This window comes from Diceros bicornis, chromosome 20 (genome assembly GCF_020826845.1).
Source record: "Diceros bicornis minor isolate mBicDic1 chromosome 20, mDicBic1.mat.cur, whole genome shotgun sequence".
Classification (NCBI taxonomy): domain Eukaryota; kingdom Metazoa; phylum Chordata; class Mammalia; order Perissodactyla; family Rhinocerotidae; genus Diceros; species Diceros bicornis.
In genome coordinates, this window is record NC_080759.1 from 1,982,108 (window position 1) to 2,005,188 (window position 23,081).

At 51.6% G+C, this 23,081-nt stretch overlaps 1 protein-coding gene across 4 annotated transcripts in view; it reads right to left on the reverse strand.

The window, feature by feature from the left end:
• LOC131418963 (ral guanine nucleotide dissociation stimulator-like 3) overlaps positions 1 to 23,081 on the reverse strand; it is a 115,604-nt gene that overhangs the window by 24,953 nt on the left and 67,570 nt on the right. For 2 of the 4 annotated variants that reach the window (XR_009223108.1, XR_009223107.1), the window contains exon 1: positions 3,916 to 3,959. The exons of the other annotated variants lie outside the window; for them this stretch is intronic. The gene's annotated coding sequence lies outside the window, so the exon portion shown is untranslated. Of the gene's footprint in view, positions 1 to 3,915; positions 3,960 to 23,081 lie in introns of those variants that run through there. 4 annotated transcript variants of the gene reach the window in all.

The following is a 23,081-nucleotide window of genomic DNA, read 5'->3' on the forward strand; positions in this document are numbered from 1 at the left end:
GGGAACTGGCCCTTCTCCCATGGAGATGGTTGCAATGTGTAAAAAATTCAAGGCCCCTCAAGCGCCGCAGCCTGGGGCAGACTGGCCATCTGAGCTGGGCTGGGAGGATAAGCAGGGTAAACAATGCACGTACACAACTACTGGGCTGGGACAATAGCCAGAGGGTGGGGCTCAGTGCTAGTACGCCACTGATAACCATTTGTGCATGGGAACATTGAATGCTCTCTCTGTAAACTCTGTAACTGCTTATATAAACTGCTGGAGACTGAGACACGGTGAGAGTTCCACCTGTGGAAGAGACGCCTTGCCCAGGACTGTGATTCCCGCCCAGCAGTGTCAATTGACAGGACTCTCCCAGCAGTGGGGCATGGATGTTGTGAGTAATTGATTTATTGTGAAGTAATTGATCTGATGTGTTCTCTTTTCAGTCAACCTGGTGTTTCTCTTTCTGGTTGATTTGTGTCATTTCACTTCAGTCGATCTGGTGTTTCCTTATCCGATAGATCTGATGTTTTTCCCTCTTATTATATGACCTATTCAAATGTGCTGCTATCTCAGCCGATGGGGATGTTTTCCCTTTCCAGTCGAGCTGGTGTTTTTTCCCTCTTATTATTTGACCTATTCAGATCTGTTTGCGGACTATCACCTTTACCATCCTCTTTATAATAAAATATACCTTCAGTCCATTTGTTTGGAGTGGAAAGTTTCTTTTACCTCTCCAATCGAATCCCCAAACCTCTCATAACAGGAGCCCAGCCCGGCACCTCTTCAGGGCCCAGCAGACTCCTCCTCCCTATCTGGTCCTACCTGCAGCACAGACACCTTGTAGCTAATCTCCGCCTTACAAACAAAACTCTCCCTTGGACCCATGCTCCCTTTTGGTTATTGTCCACTTTCCCAACTCCCCTTCATGGCTAAACCTCTTAAATAAAGTGCCTCATACCTACTGCCCTCCCATGGCTTCCCTTCCCCCACTCTAGACCCAGCTTTATTCTCACCCTCTCAAGGAGACTGAGGTCACCAGTGATCCCATGTGGCCGAGTCCAGCCATCTTTTCTCCATTCTGATCAGAGCTGTATCCCATCCAGCTGAGCACCCTTCCTTTCTGCAATACCCTTTCCCCTCATGGTTCCTGCAACTTCATGCTCCACCATTTCAGGCCCCTTTCCTGGACCCTCTTCAGCTACACCTCTGCAAACACTGCCTGCTCCTAGGCTGGGCCCAGGGCCCTTCCACAGCTACAGTGTCTCCAGGAAACCTCATTCAATTCCACGTTTTTAAATATCTCTGACCTCATCCCGACTCTGCTGACACACCAATGCAACTTTAAGAGGTTAGGTGCTAGCTCCCCAGCATCAGTACCTAAGGACTATCTCAGACTCGATTCGTCTCAAAATTTCACTGTCATATGAGTTCCAAAATAGCATCAAATCTTTCCAAAAGGAGGAAAAATTTGGATACAATAAACAGTTGTGAACAAAGTAACCAATAAAACGTATACTTACATCCAATCCTGGTTGCTTGATGGGGAAAATAAGAACACAGAACTAAGATCAGATATTCTCAAGCCGGGGACCGGAAGGTGATGAGTTGGGAGTGTAAAACACAGGAACTGATCAACTCTAAGCATTTACAGAAAGAGAGGCAGAAATGGTTGTTCCTAAAAGCTGAAAGACACCCACTAAAGGAATAGAAAAATCATGAGAAAACCTAACAAATTAAAAATTAAATTAAATGGTAGACTCACATTCCAATTTATCAATAATCACAATTGTAAATAGATCAAATTGCTCTATAAAAACATGAAGGTTCTCAAGTTGAGTTAAAATATTGTTATAAAATAAAGGGATATAATATGGTTGAAAATAAGGAGATAAAGAAATAAGACTTTAAATGGGACAAAAAGGGGTTCTCTGTGTTGATAACTGTCAGGGACACTTATGCACCTAACAATATGGTCTTGAAACATAAAGCAAAACTGGACAAACAAGAAGACACAGGCACCCCAAGGGAGGTGCCTTCCCTTTCCACAGGGAAACCTACCTTACCTCTCTTAAAAAGCCACAGGTCAAGTGATACAGTAAGTTAGGAAACAGATCTGCTGACAAACACAAAAAAGCTAGATCTAGCCTCAGCCCCAGGGACAACGTAAGCATCTAGTGGAGAGCGAACATTCTCCTCAAACCACGATGAAACAGTCACCACAATGGACTGTGTGCTAAGCCACAATGAAATCTCTAAAAAGTCCAAAAAGCAGAAATCTATAAGTGACTATATTACTGGAACTTAAAGCAATAAAAGTAAAAAATAATCACAAAATATTGGCTCCCCTCCCCCAACATAGCCACTTGAAAATCTGTCCACACCCTTCTAAATCTCTCAGGTTAAAGAGGGAATCCAGACAGACAGGAGAAACTCTTTAGAAATGAACAGCAATGAGAGCAGCATGAGGCAAATCCATGACGTGGGGACAAGGGGACAGAAGAAGGGACACAGCCTCCACTGCAGGTATCAGGGAATATCACCTGTACAGCAAGCTGAGCACTTCCCTCCAAGAGCCAGAACAACACCACAATAAAACCAATGACAGCAGAATGAAGGGAGAATTCACCAGACAGGAACAACAACATAGACCTGAGCAATGGAGTCAAGGGCTGGCTGTCTGGAAAGACCTGTAACAGTGAGAAACCTTGGTCAGTCTGACCAAGAAGAACAGACAAAGGCACCAAGAGGAACAGACAAAGGCACCAAATTGTACCATCAGGTACGAGAAACTACAGAAACAGCTTTAACGTGATAGGAGAACATAGTGGATAACTCTGACCAGGACATCAGTGGTCCTCAACTGGAGCCGTCCTTCCCATAGGATGCATCTGGAAACATGCGGGATGGGTTTTGTTTCTTGTTTTGGGTTGTCCTACTGGTTGTTGCCCTGGGGGTCCCGGAGATCCTGAATAGCCTGTCACATAGACCCGTTTCCCTCTTGAAGTGTTACTGACATCTGGGAAGACAAGCACTGATCCAGATTAAATGAGCAATGTGGTAGGAAAATGTTTTCCATGGATGTATAACAGGGAAAAGATGGTACCCTCAATATGTAAGGAATATCGAGAAACCAATGTTTACAACTACTAAACTGTAAGAGAGCAGGAAAATCAGAAACATAGCAAAGAAACACACCAAAAATATATCCAACCTATTTGTACAGGTGGAGAAATATGTAGGTAAAGCACAGGAAACAGTGGAGGAGATTACACACCAAATTTTACTACCGACAAGGAATAAAAGTTGGGAGGTAGGTGAGAAATAGGAGTTTTTACCACTTCTTAGCTTATGTATTTCTCTAGTGTTTTAATTTTTACAAAAGAGAATGTATTCTACTCAAAAAGATGTTTCAAATTTTAAATAAATTATTAAAATGTTCAAAATGACTTCAGTTCAAGGATATTCATTAAAACATGTATGGAAAGCACCTCCCCATAATGTTAAGAGTCTCCTATAACTTTTCCAATAGTTTACTATGTCGATTTTATTTCACATTTAGATCCTAACTCATTGGAATTTACATTTGTGTGAGGGATGCAACAGAAGCTGATTTTCTCCTGTTCAAGTGGAAAACCAACTATCCAGGCACCATTCATTGAGTAGGTCTGGCTTTCCCAGCTGACCTGCAATGCCTCCTTCCCCACCTGCTAAACCCTGACAACTACCGGTGCCTCTTGAGCACCCTAGAGCGAGCGGGGTGAGCTCTGCAGCCTGGGCTCCCTGTGTGCAAGGGGCGGCTACCAGCAGAGCCTTCTCCCAAGACAGCAGCAGGCATGCTGCACACAGAGGTGCTCAGGGGCCGTCTGCTGTGGAGCAGGAAACTCCTCATGAGGAGCAGGCAGTGGGGGAGCCCTGAGCCCCAGGACTGACCTCGGCTGGGGGCAGCAGGCTGCTCAGTTAGGGAGCCCCTCCCTTCAGCTCGTCCAGCTCCTCCTGCAGCGTGTGCACCTGGCTGTCGGCAGCTGCCCCTCTTCAGCTCGCTGTCCTTCTCCACCTGCTCCTGCAGGCGGCACCCGTGCTCCTGTTCCCCCGGGACCAGAAGCAGTAGGAGTGCAGCGAGTCCAGGAGTTCTTAGGCCCCAGCGCTGACAGGATGACCCCGCTGAGGGACCTGGGGCCGGTGTTGCTGTGTTCATCCTGCACATCTTCCACGGCTGGCTCCGGGGTGACATCTGTTGGAGGGTGAAGGGGCTCTGGGAGAGTTTCTGAGGCATCATTGTGAATGATGAACGTGGGGGCTCTGGGCCAAGCTCTCATCAGGCCCAAGGCTGGCCCCACTGTAGGTGGGCTCCACATCTCTCTTCAGCCTCTTTCGGTCAACAGCCTCTCGAGGGACAGATGGCCTCTCTTGAGTGTGTGCTGAGGAGAAACTGTAAGAAGGATGCCAGCCAATAAATCTGCATGCCTCAGATCCTGAGGGATAAAGTCACCCACGGAAATGCCACTCTTATCCAGCAGGCCCTGGCTGGGAAGAGGCGGTCTCATCGCCAGCATCTACAGCAGACCTGTTTGCATCTCCCTGGCTGCCTCACGCTGTGGAGACCACACTGTCTCCTGGAGTTCCTTCCAGAGACTCTTTGCCCGCTCCTGACTGGTGGCTTCCTGGGTGGCATTGGGTTCGGGTTTGCCCTGCAGAAGGGCTCGCTTCAATTTGCGGGACCCTTCCTGGGCCCTCAGGTTTTCCCTCGAGGATGAGGATGAACCTGAAGCTCCTTTCCCATCTGCTTCACTGGCATGTTCCTCTTGTCCCTGGCGGCTATCTTGGTCTCATTTCTTCTGGGGCGGCAGTGGCCTTCAGCTCCTCCTTCTCAGTCAGGTGGAAGATGGAGGGCAAGGCCGTGGGCTTTAACATGTAGTACTGACCCTCCAGCCTGTTCAAGAGTTTTTTTTGGTGAAATGTTCACTACAGATGAAAGAATACTTAATAGGGTCCAGTCATCCCTGTGAACAACTTTTAGCAACTGGACAAGACGTTTTGAGTCCTTTATGTGGAGCCTGCAAGGATACATGAAAAAGTAATTAAAAAGAAAGAATTAAATGTCTCCCCCTAAAATAATCAATTATAAAAGCAAAACAAGTGTTTTTGGGAACACCCACACTTAGGAATTTTGCCCAGTTAAACTTTAATAAAGTTTTAAGGAACACCTCTGCTTGCAAGTTATTACTGTAATAGAAAGATGAAAGACCCACTGTCTACCTTAAGGAGCTGACCATCTGTAGGGCAGAGAAGGAAGGAAGGTGAAGACCTTCTCCCAGGTTGTGGTAAGTGCCCTGTAGGAACAAAGATGCTCGGGCAGAGAGCACAGGATGGCACCAAGACAACACGAAAGGCTTCAGGAAGCCTCAGAAATAGTTCCTAGAAGCTCATGGCTGTCCAACCCTCCTGCTGTCCCTGGGATGCAGGACTTTGGGTGCTAAAATGGGGAGGATTGGTCCCCCTATTTCAAAGCCAGGCCAGGTGTCGGCCAGCAGAGCCTCCCAGGCACTCAGCAGGGCGCCTGGCCCCAGCTCTACTCAAGCAGCCGAGGATGCAGGACTGCCGCCAAGAGGAGGTCAGCCCCAAGAGCTGTGGTTCTGTGTTCCTCCTGTCCTTCCACTACCAGGAGGAAAACTGCTTCCTGTACCAAGCAACCAGCCCCTGAAATGTACTGACCAAGACACTTCATAATCTTTTCTCCTCATTAAGGTAAAATCTCTATTTAGAGAAAACTATGCACATGGGGAGGAAGGGGGTCTCTCTCGAGGCTTTCTTCTCCTCCTGAGTTCATCTAACCCTCATGAGGCCGAGTGGATACTAGGTCCTCAGGGAGTTCCAAGCAACCTGACCTTCTAACATTTCTCAATGCTTTGTGACAAGTTACAAAAGGACCCCCACTTCCTTTGCCCCCATACCACGTTAAACAATGACACATGCCAAGAGCAACCTTCTCTGTAGTGTTTTGCATCATTCTCAAAAACAGTAACAAAACTTTTGGGACACAGACTCTGAAGGAAACTGTCAAGAAAGCATGTTCTCTGACTTCTGAAACAAGCTCACATTACTAGTTCTTTGGATGGATTGTAACAACTTCCGACTTAAAACAAACCACTGTTAACTTTGAATAAGACTAAAGACAACAAGTGGCATTCAGGTCTTTAAATATTCAATAACAACCTGCAACATGAAACAAAAGGATCTGCCAGGAGGTTTTCAAAGTAGAATGTCTTCAGTGCACTGTTCTGGGACCTCCATTGCAGAGTCTGCAGGAAAGGACTCACTCAACTGGCTGAATTCCAGAAGCCCTCATGAAGGGAGCCAGGCCAAAGGGAAGGCAAACCCCTCATCTTGCTGTGGGATCCCAAGGAAGAAGTGAAGAGAGGAGCCCCTTCCCTGAGTCCCCAGGGTAAGCCTCCCAGTGAGGAGTGGGTTGCAACCTCCTCCACCCAGGATGCTGTCACATGCAGAATCTGCAGAGTCAGACGCCTCTCCAGGACTCACCTCCAGTGCAGAGCCACCTTTCCCTGCACTGCCAGGACCCTTCTAGCAACAGAGCATCTGAGAGGCGTGTCAATTTGGAGGTAGAAGCTGCATTTGCTCAGCCACATTCCTGATCTCAGAGATCAAGGCAGGCTCCCTGCCATCAAAAGAGCAGAAAAGTCATGGCAAATGCAAGAAGATAGTGACCTAAGAAAGAGTGTTTCCAGAATACCCTGTTTCTTGACATTGTTGGCCCCAGCCTGAATCAGTGGAGAGCAGAGTGGCCAGGGGGTGGGGGTGACAGTGTGGTGGAGGCCATAAGGTGGGTGCCAGTGGCCATGGGATGGCCGCAGTGGCCCGAGGTGCCCAGAGCAGAGACAGTGGCACAGACCAAGGCCACATAGCGCCCGGCGCTCACTCACCTTCTGGACCGGCCCCGAGGCCCCAAGCACAGAGTGCTGCCTGCCTTGGGCTGGAACACCAGGGGTCTGACTGGGCGGCAGCAGCTGGTTACCTGTGGAATGAGATGGCTGTTTCTCCTCGTTGCCCAGTGGTGGGAGCAGTTCGTGGCAGTGCAGTGATCACCATCCCGGGCCTCAGGCTGTCATGCTGCCAGGCTCCGGCCCCCTCTTCTCCGCCCCACAGTGGGACTGCCACAAGAGTAGGGCTCAAAGCGACACTGTGCAGCAAGTGGGAGCTGGTCCCCACGCCCCGCAGGATGGCAAGATGGCGGCGCGTGCCCATCTGTCCTCCGTAAAGCAAGATGGCCACATCTGTGGGCCTAGGCAAACTGCTGCCTGATGCACCCACCCTGGGGTAGCGCTGCCAAAACGCGTCTGTTCCGCTGCCCTGATGGGTCGCTGCTGCGGTATTCATAGCAAATGACCCAGACCGAGGGGGGAGGGAGAATGTGGCCGGCCCTCCGAGAGGGGCCCCGCCGGACGCCAAGATGGCGACCGATGCACTTCCGCCCACACTTCTGGCCCTGCCCACGTTGCTCACCTGGATTGGCCCCAGTGGTTGAGCATCACATTCTGCTCATTCTCCTGGGCAGCGGGGAGAGGGACGCGGGTAGGGGCACCTGCACCGGTCAGCATGGAAGACTGTGCTCGCCTGGACTCTTAGCCGCTGGGACTGGCTGGCATGGTTTGGGGCGGGGCCGTCGGGGGGAGCAGCTCCTCAGGTGGAGCGGGTGGGGGCAGCTCCCATAGTGAGACCGGTGCGTCTGACAACCAGGTCCCTGCGGGTCTGGACGCTCTTTCCATCCGCCCTCGGTGCTCTGGCGCTGGCCTGACAAGCCCATGGCTGTTGGGGCAGGAGGGGCAGCAGGGAGTCAGGGAGGGGAGGGGCGTGCTGGGCGGGGCTGGGGCAATGGTTCTTGGGAGGCTTTTTCCTTCCCCACCAGGATTAAGAAGTCCCTTCTCTGGAACTGGCTTCGGATCCAACCACACAATCCCTGTCTGTGTGCAGAACTCTTGCCCTGGTCTCACGCCTGGCAAAGATTTCTTGCTTTGACCAAACTTTAGTCAGGCTCCTGAACCTTCTTGTAGGCCTGTCTGTACACTTCCTTGTAAAATCCAGTTTTAGCAAGAACCTTGCTAATTCAGTTTAACCAGAACACCCACCCGTATGTCTGATCACCATCGAGATCTGCTCAGGCTCCTCCTCCTCCTCCACCATCCCTCAGGTGGTGTCTGATCACTCTGGCCTCTCTTTGGTAAGAATCCTGTTAGGTCAGGTTAGCCAGAAACCCCAACACTTGTTTTTTCTCTTAGTAATTTTCCATCCTGTGACCCCCACCATGCTGCCTGGCCATGAATTCCCACTTGCCCATGCTGCATTCAGAGTAGAGTCCAATCTCATTTCTCCCCCGCTGTGAATCCCATCACGGTGGTCCCTACGTATCACAGTGGTTCTGAATAAAATATGCCTTACCATCTTTGACAGGTGTCATTAAATAATTTTTCTTTAAAACCTCCAACCACAACAAAAACCCAGACCAGGCTCCTTTCCTTGCTCCCTCAAGCCATTTCAGAGCTACTTCAGATTCTGGCCCTGCTCTCCTCAGAGACCTCTATTATGCGAGTCATAAGACTTTTCCTAACTTTGGTGCGTGTGTGGAGGGGGGCACACACCAACATCAGTCTCTCCATGGGAACCCCAGCACTTGCCAGTGAGCAGTCATATTTTGAAAGGAATCTCTTTCTCTGAGTGGTAGGTCTCAACAGTGGACTCAAAATATTCAGTGAACCATGTTGTAAACAGATGTGCTGTCACATCCTTGTTGTTCAATTTGAGCATTGACTTTAACTTCAAGTCAGCAGATGCATTATGTCTAACAAGAGAGTGAGCCTGTACAAAGGCCCTAGGATGTGGATCGGAGGGAGAGGGGAGAGAACAGGATCAGTTAGAGGACCAGAGGTCAGAATGTGAGACAGGATTTGGAGAAGGAGCCAGAGCAGTCAGTAACAGCACAGCAGCCAGGTCAATGCCCCGCACACCATATCTGGGAGTCAGGACCATCTCCTAATTGCAGTCAGTGGCAGAGCCCCATTTCTGGTTGGATCTCTTGGGGGACAAGAAGGCAGTGTCTTACCACATCTGTCTGTCCACGTCTACCAGACCCTGGCCAGGGAGTGTGAAGAGCTGATGCAGAAGTACCTGCACCTGCTGCAGATCATGGAGACGAGACGACAGTAGCCAAGCAGCTACGGCAGCAGATCGAGGATGGGGAGATCAATATCGAGTGGCTGAAGGCAGAGGTGACTGCTGGCTAGGGGTGCAGAGGAGGCTGGCCAGGGGGCCCAGGGCACAGGCCAAACACCTCACACTCTGGGCTCCTGCAAGATCGGGGGGGCACATGATGGGCAGGGGGACCAGCTTCCAGCCACAGCTATGCCAGCCTAGAAACTTAAATTTAGTGATGCTGGCAGAGTGGGAAGGGCCTTAGCCAGATCTGAGTTCAGATCCTACCTCTGCCACTTGACGGTTGCAACCTAGAGTACATCCCCCCATCATCTGTGCCTCAATTCCTTCATCTATAAAGCAGCCTTTTTATACTTGCCTGATAAAGTTGTGAGGATTGAGTGAGGTTATTTATGGGCGAGTTTTTAATTACTCTGCTGATGACCACATTGACTAAGCATTCCCACATTATCAGCTGAAGTGTCCGGGGACACAGAGTTACTGGTGAGTCATCACAGTGTGGGCTGCTGGCTAAGTTCTAAGCAGTCGTTCCCTCTGCCTGTCATAAGAGCTCCTACAGGGGCTTGCCGGGCATCAGTCTGGAGGCCACGCTGTTCCTAGGTTAAGGCTTCTAGAACTTCACTACTCAAAATGTGGTCCATGAAGCAAGAGCATGTTAGAAATGCAGAATCTCAGGCCCTGCACAGACCTCCAGAATCAGAATCTGCACTTTCACAACATCCCAGTCGATTGCCATTTACATTAAAGCTTGGGAGGCGCTGGCTCTCTGTCCCTTAGATGCCCCTCACCAGCTGTCTACCCCAGCGCCGAATGATGTGATTGCCTCTCCCCCCCTCATCTCACCAGTGCGCATCAGATGCTCAGAGCAATTTGGCCACATCACATAAGGACCGTGGACTCTGAGCTGAGGATGGGAAAATGGAAACAGATTCTAACCAGGGTTGGCTGCATGATTTGTAGGGCCTGATGCAAGGGAAAAATGCAAGGCCTTGGGTGGAGTCGGGGAAGTCGACCTCCCCTTCTCACAGCCCACCAACCCACCCATGGCAGACAGGCAACCCCCCAATATCAACCTTCAACCTCCTCTAAACTCTGTGCCATGATACACTTGGTACCTAGATGAGGGGTGGGCAAGATGCCCCTGCTGAGTCACCCACCTAGTGCCCAGGCATTGTCTCCTTGCCTTGCCCTGAGACAGGATCGGGTGTTCACTGCACCCGCCATTTCTGCACCTACCCCAAGGCCCCTGCAGAAGGTGGAGGGTGACTCACTGTGGAATGTGAGTCTTCCTGGCTGACTCCACCCATTTGCTCCCAGACAGAGGATAGAGGAGGTCATGGGTTCTGGGGGTGCCGGCATGTGAGGAGCAAGCAGCTGAGACACCATCCCAGGGAGGCAACAGTAGGCAGGAACACATGAGGGCTGAGGCTCCAAGCCCCTGGGGTGTGCTCCATTGTTCCATCAGATGTTTCTCATGAAAACAAATTTAAAGAGAAATAATAACTTCAAGGTTGCAACTGCAGAACTTGAAGCCCCAAGCATGGGGCCTTCTGAGCACAGGACTCCATCACACGCCCTTGAAGCCAGCTCTGCCTAGAATGTTCAACGCTCTGAAGTTGCTAATTCCACCTTATGGTGCCGCTGTCAAGCTCTGAACTAATGATCACATCAGCTTGAAACTTGAGCTTGAACAAAAGTTTCAGATTCCACACACCTCCTCTACACTGCAGCAGGCACTGTCAGAGATGCTTTCTTAGTCAGTCCCCATAACCATCCTCATAGGTTGGAACGAGGAAGCAGGCTCAGAGAACTCAAGGCACCTGACCAAGCTCACACAGCTGGGAGGTGGCAGAGCCAGGACTAGAACCCAGGTCTGTGTGTCTGCTTGCCAGTCTTGCCACTCTACTTGTGGGTCCTGGGATCGGGGCTTGTCCCATGTCTAAACCATCTAGTTCATTCTGAGATCTATCCTAGCCCTACACATAGCCCTGAAACCAAGCTGAGTCCTTGCTAAGGACGAAGGAATAGGTCTAAGGACCAGTACCAGGTTACTGGCTTCATGATCAAGGGGGTCATTCACTCACTCACTCATTCTCTAACTGCCTAAAATCTGCTGACCACTGCCTCATCCTCTTCCCCAGGCTCCTCTTACCCCATCACTCGGGGCTCCAGCCAGTGTCCCCGGTCATGAGCTGTGCACACCTTGGCCTTTGCATATGCTGGGGCTTCTGTATGGAGTGCCCCTTCCACCCCCACGCTTCCCTGCCTGGTGGAATCCTACCAAGCTCAAATGCCTCCTCCTGGGGACTCTCATCCCAGAATGTGCTCCATGACCCCTGCTGCCACAGCTTTCCCACCCTCAGCATGCCATGGCAGAGCCGGCTCCTCAGGTGTCTGTCCCTCACCTGGTCTGGTGGGACTTCCTTGAAGGCAGGGGTGTCCTTTATCACTCTGTCCCTTCTGCCTCGCACATAGTAGGTACTCTGTAAGGACTTGATGAATGAATGGACATCAGGTTCTGTGGGAGGCAGCAAAGAGATGGAAGCTTCTAGCCTTAAGGTCTGATTGTGGTAGAGTGTGATGGGCACCATAATATAGTTTGCAGTGTGAACCCAGGTAGAAAACGAGTCATTTTATGGCCAAAGAAGGTATGGGTTCATATCGCATATGGCCTTGAAAGTTTTCGGGGGTTGGTAGGCCAGAGAAGGGGTGGGTGCAAAGGGCAGGGCCCTCTCTGGTGCTGGAGAGCACAAAACTGGTCAGTTTTGGTGAAAGTGTGTGTGTGTGTGTTTGTGTCAGCGTGGCAGCAGAGGCCTTTGTGGTGAGAATTAGGAGCAACGTTTCCAACTGAGTATATTACTCTCCAGGGAAAACGATATTTTAAAGTAAGGCTTTTTTTGTGTGTGTGTGAGGAAGATAAGCCCTGAGCTAACATTCATGCCAATCTTCCTCTTTTTGCTGAGGAAGACCGGCTGTGAGCTAACATATATTGCCAGTCCTCCTTTTTCTCCCTAAAGCCCCAGTACATAAGTGTATATCACAGTTGCACATCCATCTAGTTGTCGTATGTGGGACGCCGCCTCATCATGGCTGGACGAACGGTGCGTCAGTGCGCACCCGGGATCCGAACCCGGGCCACCAGTAGCGCAGCGGGTGCACTTAACCACTAAGCCATGTAGCCGGCCCCTAAGTAAGACTTTGCAAGATCAGCTTGGTAAACCTTTCTGGCTGTAGTCTTTCTCTCTCTCTCTCTCTCTCACTCCCTCACTCTCACTCTCTCTCTCTCTCTCACACACAAACACACACACACACACGCACACCCTGCAGAGCAGAGGGCACTTGTATGTTCTGGAGGGGCTCCAGGAAGTTGAAACAGAGCCCATTTCCCAAGAAGTAGGCCATCAGGTAGGCAGGAGGTGCTGAGGAGCCAAGTAAGTGATGAATGATGCCCGTGACAAAGACAGAGGGTCATAGAATGTCAGAGCTGGGAGGGATCTGAGAACTGAGAGGTCCACAGAAGAGGAAAGGACTTATCCAAGGTCACTCCAAGGTCACTTCCAGCGCTGGAATCCAGGCTTAACTTTGGGTCTCCTGGCTGTAGATCCGTGGCCTGTGCCTGCCACACACGTTATTCCTTCCTTGCTGGGGAGACGGGCCATATAAAATGTGCATATTCAGGAAACACTGTGTCACCTGATAGCCAGAAAACTCCCTCAAGCCCCATCCCACGTATTCCTGAGGATTCTCAGGGTCTTCCATTTTCCTGGCCACATCTGGCTTCCAATTCTGCTCTCCTGGCTTCTTGTATCACTTCCCACAGTGCCAGTCTCCACTCAGTCTTGACTGCTCCTTGCCCCCTTGTGGTCGCTCCATGTGTCCGTCAGGTGGAGCTAGATTCTGCTGCAATTACAAACAGCCCCCAAGTCTCAGAGGCTTAAAACAACAAAGAATGCTTTCTCTCTCACACTGTGTGTCCATTGTGTGTTCTGCTCCACAACATTCTCACTCAGAGTCAGGGACACAGGCTGACGGGGCTCCCACCATCAGGAAATTCACCAGTCCCAGGGCAGGGGAAGGAATGTGGCAAATGATGCCTGACAACTCTGCTCAAGTTTTATTGGACACAGCGAGTCACATGACCGCACCCGACTTCAGGGCCCTGGGCAGTACAGTCCTGCCCTGACCCAGGAGGAGAACCAGAGTATCCAGGAAAGCCCTAATGACACCCAGCTGGCTCCTCCTTCACTCCCCAAGCCCTCAACATGGGCCAAGTATGGACCAGACTTTCTGAAAGGCTTAGATGCACTCGAGGGGGTTTCCAGTACTGAAACAGAAAACAGCTGAAAGCTGAATAGAAGACATCCTTGCCCTCCTGTCACTCAGCCTTTCCTGCTACAGGGATTTCTTGCTGACCTCCTCTCCTCACGCTGGCCTCTCTCCACACTCTCCCAACTGCCATTTTGGTGGTGGTGCGGGGGTGTTCATAATCCCTTTATCTGCCAAGACCCTCGCCTTACATCCAGTGATGTGCTGGAGCTGGCTCACACCAACTTGCAAGTCGGTTGTGAAATTTTCAAGAATCTTGCAAGCTTGTTATTCACTCTTTGGTAGCTTAAAATGGGCCAAGGTAGGAATGTTTACAGCATGGAAATTGGCCAGTGCTACCAATCAGAGTTTTTCTTTCAGAGAGCTGGTCATTAATCCTTTACCAATATACCCTTGTCTACACCTTTTTTCAGGATCAGCTAAATACTTTGCTGGGCCCAGTGCAAATTGAAAATGCAGGGCTCTTAAGAATTTCAAGGCAACAACAGCAGAGCCTTAAACCAGGCATTAGACCCTTCTTAGCAGGCTGTGCACAGGTCAGACATCGAGGACACTGGCCCTGTCTCTACTCCCTCTATACCCTCTACACTCAGAGCCCCCACCAGCAGCCAACTCTCCCTAGAGGTAACGGGAGATCACACCCAAACAAAAGCAAAGTTATTAAGCAAAACTGTCCAGCTCTGCTCAGTCTCTTCTCTCCCATCTAAAGAGTCCTCTTGGGCTTCATCTTTTGTAACCAAAAAGCTACAAGGACCATCTAAAACAAGGGGAACATCCTCTTCTGAGAAGAATCCTTCCCTCCTCTAGAATCCTCAGTTTGGCACCATTTCATTGTTTTAATAGTTATTTTTCTCCCATTTATGATTGGAAGTAAGTTGGGACGGCTCAGGCAGCCCAAAGGGAAGGGTAGGAATTTAGAGGTGGTCATGGTATTTTCCTGGCTTGGGAGCACTCAGAATCCTGGAAGGCTGACTCTGCAAGAAACTGCACAGATCTTCAGTTCAGGGTTTGTAGTAAAACTGTAGCCTTGGGATCATGTTTACAAACCAACTTTGACATGGAGAGGGCCACCTTGACCCTCCCCAGGCAGCCTCTCTGCAGGGCCCACTCCATGCCTTGAGTCCTGTTTCCCATGTTCCTCCTGCCATCCCCACCCCTGCTGCCCTGAACTCAACACCCTGTTGTATTCTGCATCTTTGTTCACATCATCCCTTCTGCTCCAATTCCTTCTATACTCTAGCACACATGTTGAGTTTCTTTTTTTTTTTTTTGTGAGGAAGGTCAGCCCTGAGCTAACATCCATGCCAATCTTCCACTTTTTGCTGAGAAAGACTGGCCATGGGATAATATCTGTGCCCATTTTCCTCCACTTTTATATGGGACACAACCACAGCATGGCATGACAAGCGGTGCATCAGTTTGGATCCCGGGCCACCAGCAGCGGAGCTCATGCACTTAACTACCACAGCACGGGGCCAGCCCAATTGGGCTCCTGTTTTGTCCTTCAAAACCTCTGAGTAGCACTTGTGTATTCCATGGTGAGACCCTCCCACTGCATTATGGGCCCACCTCTGTTCTGGCCTCACCTTGTTGGAGTATAAGTTACCTCTGTGGGTTTCTGACCCTTTTCTTAGGCTGGAAACTCCTCCAGTGAAGGGATCTGACTTATCCCCCTCTGGCTGTCTCACCCATGCCCAGCATGGTGCCACCACACGAACTCCATCAGGACATGCTGACAGGATTGGCACAAAGGGAGACAGAGATGGGCATCTCTTAGGCTTGGAAGAGGCCAGAGGGAATGGAGAAGGAAGGAGAGAGAACTGAGTTGTGTGGCAGCTGTTTGAAAAACAGGAAGTACAGAGATCTTTAGCAAAACCTTGACTGCTAACAAAAGAGAGAAAACCATGGACTAATTCCTCCATCAATGACTGCACCGACTAAATGCATTCTGGATTAAAGACACTGTCTCCAGAGAGGGGACTGTGGTGGGGCAGGAGCGAACGAGCAGTGCCGCCGAGGGATGCGGCAAATGAGGGTTTGCCTCTGATGGGCCAAGAAGGCCAGACTGTGGGATGGCAAGTGGGCAGGGCTCAGCTGAGACGCCCGACATTGAGCCAGGTTGGGTAGCCAGAGCTGGACTCTAGCCAGCGAGTTGGGATAATAAGCCGAATTCCCAACTCTCCGTGGTCATCATTGACAAAGGTCAACTGAGCAGGCCTTGGACGTCAGCCAAGCCAACCTGGATCCAAAGCAAATGCATCCTCAGAAGGAACCTTCAGGATAAGAGAAAGGCTGTCTCTGTGATCTCAGAGGGGCTGGGGTTCCTGCGGCCATCCTGACATTGGCTCCTAGCAGGGGTGGGCCGTGGCCCAAGGCTTCTGCAAGGTCTCCAAGCTCACAGCTCTCCAGAGCATTGCCCACCCAGCACAATCCTTAAATCAGACTCCCAGACTGCCAGTGTTGCCTGTGCAGGCAGCAGAGCATCTGACCTGACTGCATCTGGTTTTTGCTCTGGTCCCAGGGGAGTAGATGTCCTGTAGATGCCTCTGAGAAGAGCGCCATCAGTTTTACGTACAGACTACATTTACCCACACACCCACACCCACACGCATACCCCACAATCCTAAAGAGAAAAGGCTACCACGTGCAAATCCCAGAACTGGCAAAGAGAGCAGACTGGCATGGGGGTGATGAAATCAGGGCAGTGAGGGTGCTGGTTGGGCATCCACGTGTCTCTGAGCTCTCCATGAGCCTGTGTGTGAGTCCCTTAGTTCTTTAGAGTTCAGATCCAAGAACAGCCATTATTTCATGTGCCTAGGTTCTCAGAGAATGGAAAAAATAGAAAAGCTTGCATTGACACTGAATATTTCTCCATTAGATATTTTCAGCCGCTCTTCAAGCACAGGCTGGTGTAGTTTTAGCAACCCGGAAGTGGAGAGTGGCTAACTGTCCCATTTTGCTTTCAAAGTGCTCCATTCCGTCAATTGTCAGAGCCCATTCATCCTGTGCTTCAGCAAGTGGCCTTGAGGGGACAAAGCCACATGCCCTGGAAAGGGAGGGGAGCTGGCTCTGTGGCATGTTTGTGATTTCCTCAGCTACTATCTTTGGACGTGTGCCACACAGCTCAAGTGTGTCTCTGTGCCCACTAAGCACGTTCCACCCCTGCTCTTGTTGTACTGAGAGAGTGAGACCCCAAGGTGGGGGTTTGCCCTCAGGGCACAAACTGCTGGGAGAGGAGACAGCCCCGTGGCAGCTCACAGAAGAGGAAAGCACCAGGGGACTCCAACACCCAAAGTGCTGGGTCATCATAGAGGGAGGGAGCAGAGAGCACACGTGGAGAATGGGACTAGGGAGGGGCATCTGATGTGGCAGAGAAAGACAGAGACCACTGCAGGGATATGAGGACAGGCTCCTACGCTGGGGCTGCCCTGACTCCCGGGGGCTTCACGCTTTCTCTCTGGGTCTGTTTTCCTGTCTACAAATGGGGTGCACGACAGAGTCCCTTTGGCTTCCCCTCTGTCGTTCAGCTCAAACACCAGACACATTGGGGTGGTTCCCAGGTCTCCAGGGTGGTAGGAGCTGAGGGTGATGAACAAGAACAGAGGAGGAACAGTTGGGAGGGGAGGGGGCTGCAGGAAGTCTCTCTGGTATCCTTACAGCTCATCCTGAGGGAGGAGACTCGGGCTGTGTTCTGGAGCTGGCTGGCTGGGGAGCATGGGCGGGGAAGAGGGTGCTGGGAGGGGAGCCACGGCAAATGTGGCTGCCAGGGGTGCTCAGAGGCCCATTACCCAACCTGGTGCTAAGCTGCCAGTGAGAAGGCATGATACCCAGGGATCTTTAGGTGGTGACAGGGCATGTGCTTGGGAGAATCTGGGTGTTTTTGCTTTTCTAAGTTGTCCCCACAAAAGGGGGTGGTCGAGAGGTAGTCTTTACTGAGCAACTTCTCTGTACCAGGCCCTCAAATTGTCCCATTACTTACAGGAGTGACATCATTTCACCTTCATATTTTACAGGAAAGACCTGAGGTTCAGAGATATTAGGCATCTTGCTGGAGGTCACACAGCTGAGAAGCAGGATAAGGTGGATTTGAGCCTGATCTGTGTGGGTCTCAAGCCCTAGCTCTTTTCACATCATCAGTGGCATTTCCTCTGAATTCTCCAGAGCCCTGAGTTCCTCTAAGATCCCTTGGGGTCACCGCAGCAGGTGGACACTGAGGGTGCCAGGAAGGCTGGCAGCGAGAGCAGCTCCCGTCCTCTGCCAGCTTCTGGGGCGTGTGATCCATGTTTAGAAAAGTCTATGTTTGGTTTAGTGCTCTGCTGTCACCATCTTGAAATTTTGTCATTTTTTAAGAAGGGGTCCTGCATATTTTCTCTGCAGTGGGCCACAAGTTACATAGTCCATCCCGCTGATGGTGTTTTCACATAAGGTGTCACTTGAGAAAGGCTGCTCGAGTCCCACCGGTGGTGGCAGCCCCTGCCCTCTCCCTAGTCCCCTCAGCTCTGCTGGACTTGTGGGCGAGGTCTTGGAGGGGCAGGAACTCCGTGGCCGGAGCTTACCCTGTGGTTCCTCTGTCAGTGAGGCCATCGTGTGTTTGCACCAGATCTTGACCAAGGCCTGAAGACCTGCATCTCCAGCTGGCCCTCTGGGATCTGGGTGAGGAGGCAGCCCTGGTAGAGGTCCCCAGCCCCACCTGCACCAAAATCCACCTGAGAAGTCCCTCTCCAGGGCCCACTCCTCCAGGCTGGCAGCTCTTCCATCCTCCCGGGGTGTAAAACACACCTTAAAACACACAGAATCCCTCAGAGGGAGCAGAAGAGGAAAGACAAGTTGGCAAAAGCTGTTTTTCTAGGAGGAAGTGATATATTTTTAGTTCCTTATCTACTTTTCCCTTTTAAAAATTATGTATATGAACCCATTTGAGAAAATTTGACAATCTAGAGAATCAGAAAATGTTCAAAGCTATACCAACCATAGTTCTCCTTCCCAAAGATAACCACTGTAAACACTTTGTTGTGTTTTCTTCAAATTTTTTTCTATGCACAGACCTTGGGATGTTCCCCCCGCTTTATTTACATAATATCACATATATGAATGTTGAATTTGAATCTTGATGTGTTTGTTTTTTTACTTAACATTATAGCACAAGTGTTTTCTCATGCTGAAAGTATGCTTTTTGATGGCTGTATGATCCTCCAGTACCTGTGAGCATGCCATCATCCATGCAGCCATCTCCCATCATTGGTTCTTAAAGTTGTTGCAAATTTTTGTTACTAGAAACACTCATCTCTGCAACTGAAATGTTCCTATGAGAGAGCGTCTCCTTGGGACAGGTTTCCAAAAGTAGAATGACTGAAACAAAAGGTAGAAGCACGGTCAAGGCTCCCACTCCTTCCACCCTGCGTCACTGCTCTCTGAGCTGACTGCAACGCCCTGACGGCCCCGAGGGCTGCACAGTAGGACCACCTGCATCGCGCCTCTCCCACACTGAGTGTGACATTTTCTTGTTCACTTCCCTAAGTCAGAGAGCCCCGCTTTTCCCCCAAGGTCACAATGGGAAGAGGCCCTAGAAAGACGAGGTCTGCACTTCCTGTAGTTGTGTGGGTGATGGTGCCGTCCCATGGGTAGTGGAATGCCCTGTGTAAGCTCCCACTTAGAGTTTATTGCAAAGGAGGCATGTTTTTCTTTAATGGAGTTTATAAGCAGAGGTTTCAGTGGACCCATCCCTGCCAATCAAGTACTGAAGGGCAGGTTTGGGGAGATTGGCTGGGCTTTCGGGAGCTGGAAGGCAGGGTATTGTGTTTCCAAGAGGTTGGGACAGAGCAGGCCAGCAGCAGACCCAAGTTGCTGAGCCTGGGGAGGTGTGGAAGGACAGGGACAAAAGGATAAAGGGACAGACAGCTGAAGGGACGTGACTCGGGAGGGCATGTCTTGTGGAGGGAAGCCCTGGAATGGAGGACTCAGGAGACCTGGTTCCAGGCCAGCTACTGACTCACCTTATGACCTCGGATGAGTCACTTCTGTCACTGGTGGGGCACACTGGGAGGGAGGCCTCTTGGGGGAGCCAGGGCTGAGGGGGATGTGGAGCTGCAATTCAGTGACCACGGAGGCCTCAGCTGAACCCCCAAAACTCCGGAGCTGGGTAGCCCTTCAGACCCTTCAGGCGGCGAGGCACACCACAGCACCCACAACAGCCCTCTCCGACCTTCCAATACACAGGTGTCAGACAAGATGGGGCCCCATCTCTATAAAGATCTGTGACTCTGATGGTGTCCTAATGCCTGGGGCCAACTATCTGGCCCTGGATAGGGCAGTGGTGCCAGAATCATCCTCAAAGTCAAGGGTGTCTCTGGGTGGGAGCTCTGAACTATGTCTCAACCTCTGTGGGTGGGGTTGGGTGACCAAGGGCTTGTGGAGCCACTCCTCGTGCAGACCCATTAGACATCCTGCTGCCCATGGTCAATTTCTATCAGGAGTTGGTCTCCAGCTACCAGTACAGCCTGCAGATCCTGGCCCACTGCAAGCAGAACAGTGACTTTGACAAGCTGCTGAAGCACTATGAGGCCAAACTGACTGCAAGGAGAGAGTTCTGGAGATCTTCCTCACTGACCCCATGTTCCAGCTGACACCTAGCCCTGTCCTTGAGGGCACATGCCTTGGGAGCCTTCTGGGGGTCCATGGCAGTGAGGGCCCCAGCTGGGAACAAGCCACAGCTGGGGGCACCATGGAGCCATGGCCGGGAGAGCCCAGACCCTAACAGGCCCCAGCTCTGAGCTGCCTGGAGAATGGGGTTAGGGCCAGCCCTTGACCCAGCAGACCGCAGGGTTGTCCAGCTCCGCAGAGCATGCAGTGTGGGAAGGTGAGCGGGAGCTCCTGGTACTGAGCCCACCTCCAGGCCCTTTCTCCTGCTGGCTTAGAGCATCAAGATCTGGGCTCTTGCCCCAAACAAGACCCTGGAAGATCCTCCACATTAGAGTTGAGATCAGAAGTGCTGTGGGTGTCCGTCCTCATCCCTGCTCATGAGAGTGCTGGTTGCTGAGAGAACCATTCTCCGTCCACTTGGTCACTCTCTCTCCCTCTCTACATTGCTGTTTTCTCTCTGACTTACTTCATCACTGTCTCTCTCCTTGCCTCTGTCCCTGTCCCCCTGCCTCTCCCTGCCGCAGATTCCCAGGCACATTCTGACACTGCATGAGCTCCTGGCCCACTTTTCACGAGCACATAGAGCCAACAGACTGGACGATGCCAGGGCTAAACTGGGGGAGCTCTCTGGGTGAGCCCGGCTCCGGGGTGCCCCCATCAGTGGAAAGGCCAGGGCTAAGGATGCTCCCCAGCAGGAGTTTCCTGAGCCCCAGATGCTAAAATATCATGTTCAGGTTAGGATCCCAAGCGGTGGTGGTTGGGGCACCCCCAGCTTGCCCCACCTGGAAGCAGGGTCTCCGGAGCAATCTGAGGAGTTCACAGCTCAAGCTCAGGGGGCAGTTGGTGGGATGGTGTGGGTGGTGTGCTGTCCCTGGCACAGATGGGGTTTGAGGAAGGGCCCTGGGCACTCACGTGGGCCCATCTGCCAGAACAGGGATCCGCCCAGGGACTCGCAGACACTCTGCCAACTTCCCCTGTTCTCCAGTGTCAGTGTCTCACAACCTGTGGTATAGGAGCCCCAGAGGGAGTCCTGGCTGATGGGCCTTCATGTGCCCAAGGGTGCAGTCACAGCAGGCAGTGTCATGGATGGACAAACGCCTGACTTTTCCAGTGTCAGAGGCCCCAGCCCTCTGGTCAAGGCCCCTCCGCTGCCCCTCATTCAGTCTCCAAAGCCCAGGGGGATCCTTCCTCTGCCGGGGCAGAAGCAGAGAGACCAGGGAGGAGGCGCCTACAACAGCCCAGGCAGCAGTTGACGGTGGCCTGCACCAGGTGGTGGCAGTGGAGGTGAGGAGGAGGTTCAGATTCGGGGTGTGTTTTGAAGATGGAACCAACAGGAGTTTCTGATGCATTAGATGTGGGGAGAGAGAAGATGGGAGGCAAGAGTGATTCGACAGTTTTTGGCTGAGCAAGCAGAAGGTTGGAGTTGCTGCTAACCAAGATGGAAAAACTGGCAGGATGGGCAGGTGTGGAGGGGAAATCTTTCTTGCTTCACTGGATCTTGACTGGGGGCATGTTGAGCTTGAGATGGACAACAGTGGTGGAGGGGACAAGATGGAGGAGGGCGTTTGAGTCTGAAGTGTAAGGGAGTGAGCCATTCAGGAGCCATCAGCTCGAGATGGTATTTAAAGTCACAAGACTGGTGAGATCACCAAGGGAGTAGGTTTAGGCAGGAACGAGGTGCGTACCAAGAGCTGAGCCCTGGGGTCTGCACCTTATGGAGGCTAAGAGATGATGAGCAGCCTTGTACTCAACGATGGGCTGCCAGAATCTGCAAAGGAGGGTCGGTCTGCAGCATGTAGGATCCAGTACCCAGCCCTGCCAACCACTCAGTGCCCTAAATGGCTTCCCGAGCCCAGCAAAAGGCAGCCAGTAGGGCCACGTCTCCCAGCTGGGCAGAGGGAGGACCAGGCTGGACTAGGGCAGGGCACAGGCCGCGGAGTGGGGGTTCATTCAGGGAGCAGATGTAATCAGAGTGTGTTTGTAGACTAACAAAAACCATTGTGGGGTGGAGACCCCAGTCCTCTCATGACCCAAGGAGCCAAATCCTGCACACTTCCCCAAGGAGAAGACTTGGGACTCCAACGAGGCTCCTCATCCCTGTGGCATGCCCTGTACCGGTGCGGGCCATAGCAAGGAAGGCACATGAGTGCCAAGGCATTTATCCTAAGATCCCGATCCCCTTTCCCGAAGCCTACTCATCTGATCACCTGATCCCCTGCATCTGGCCTGAACACACCCCTAGTGGCACAGAGGAGGGTTTTCCTATAGCCCTGACAGCAGCCCTTTCATCCTCCTCTCTCTCTCCCTTGGGGGACTGAGGAAAGCTCCCAGCCCTGCAGGAAGCCATCAGATAACAAACCCTCCCTGGCTGTGCTCAGAAACACTCCTGCCCTGGGGCTGACTCTCTCCTACCTCTGGCCTTTGTCCCGCTTTTTCTCCTGAACCTCATCTCTTGGGCTCACTGTAACCCAGGTTGTCAATTCCAGCTGCCCCGGTAGACTGCGGCCCTGGGAACTCCTCCCCAGCTGCGTGGACGGTGTGGCTTTCAGCACAAAACCCAGCCGGGGCTGGCAGGGGTCCTGAGCAGCTGCAGCTGGCACTTGTCTAACAGTGAAACTAGTGTTGCTACTGTGGGATCGCCCCCTTGTTTGTAGCAAATACAGCCCTCCTCAGCAAAATCTCCACCATCGTCAAAAGAAATGGTTCTGTTTACCTTTGCTAACTTCCAAAAATGAATCCCTATCCAGGGAACTAGCATATCCTTGAATGGTGCCTCCCTGTGCCCCGACCCTTCCAGAAGAGGACTAGGGACTGGGCTGCTGAGAAGAGCATTGCTGGGAGGGAGGGACTGAGGATTCTAAGGAAGAGACTCCATCTCCATGCCACAGTCTGATAGCCAGAAAACAACG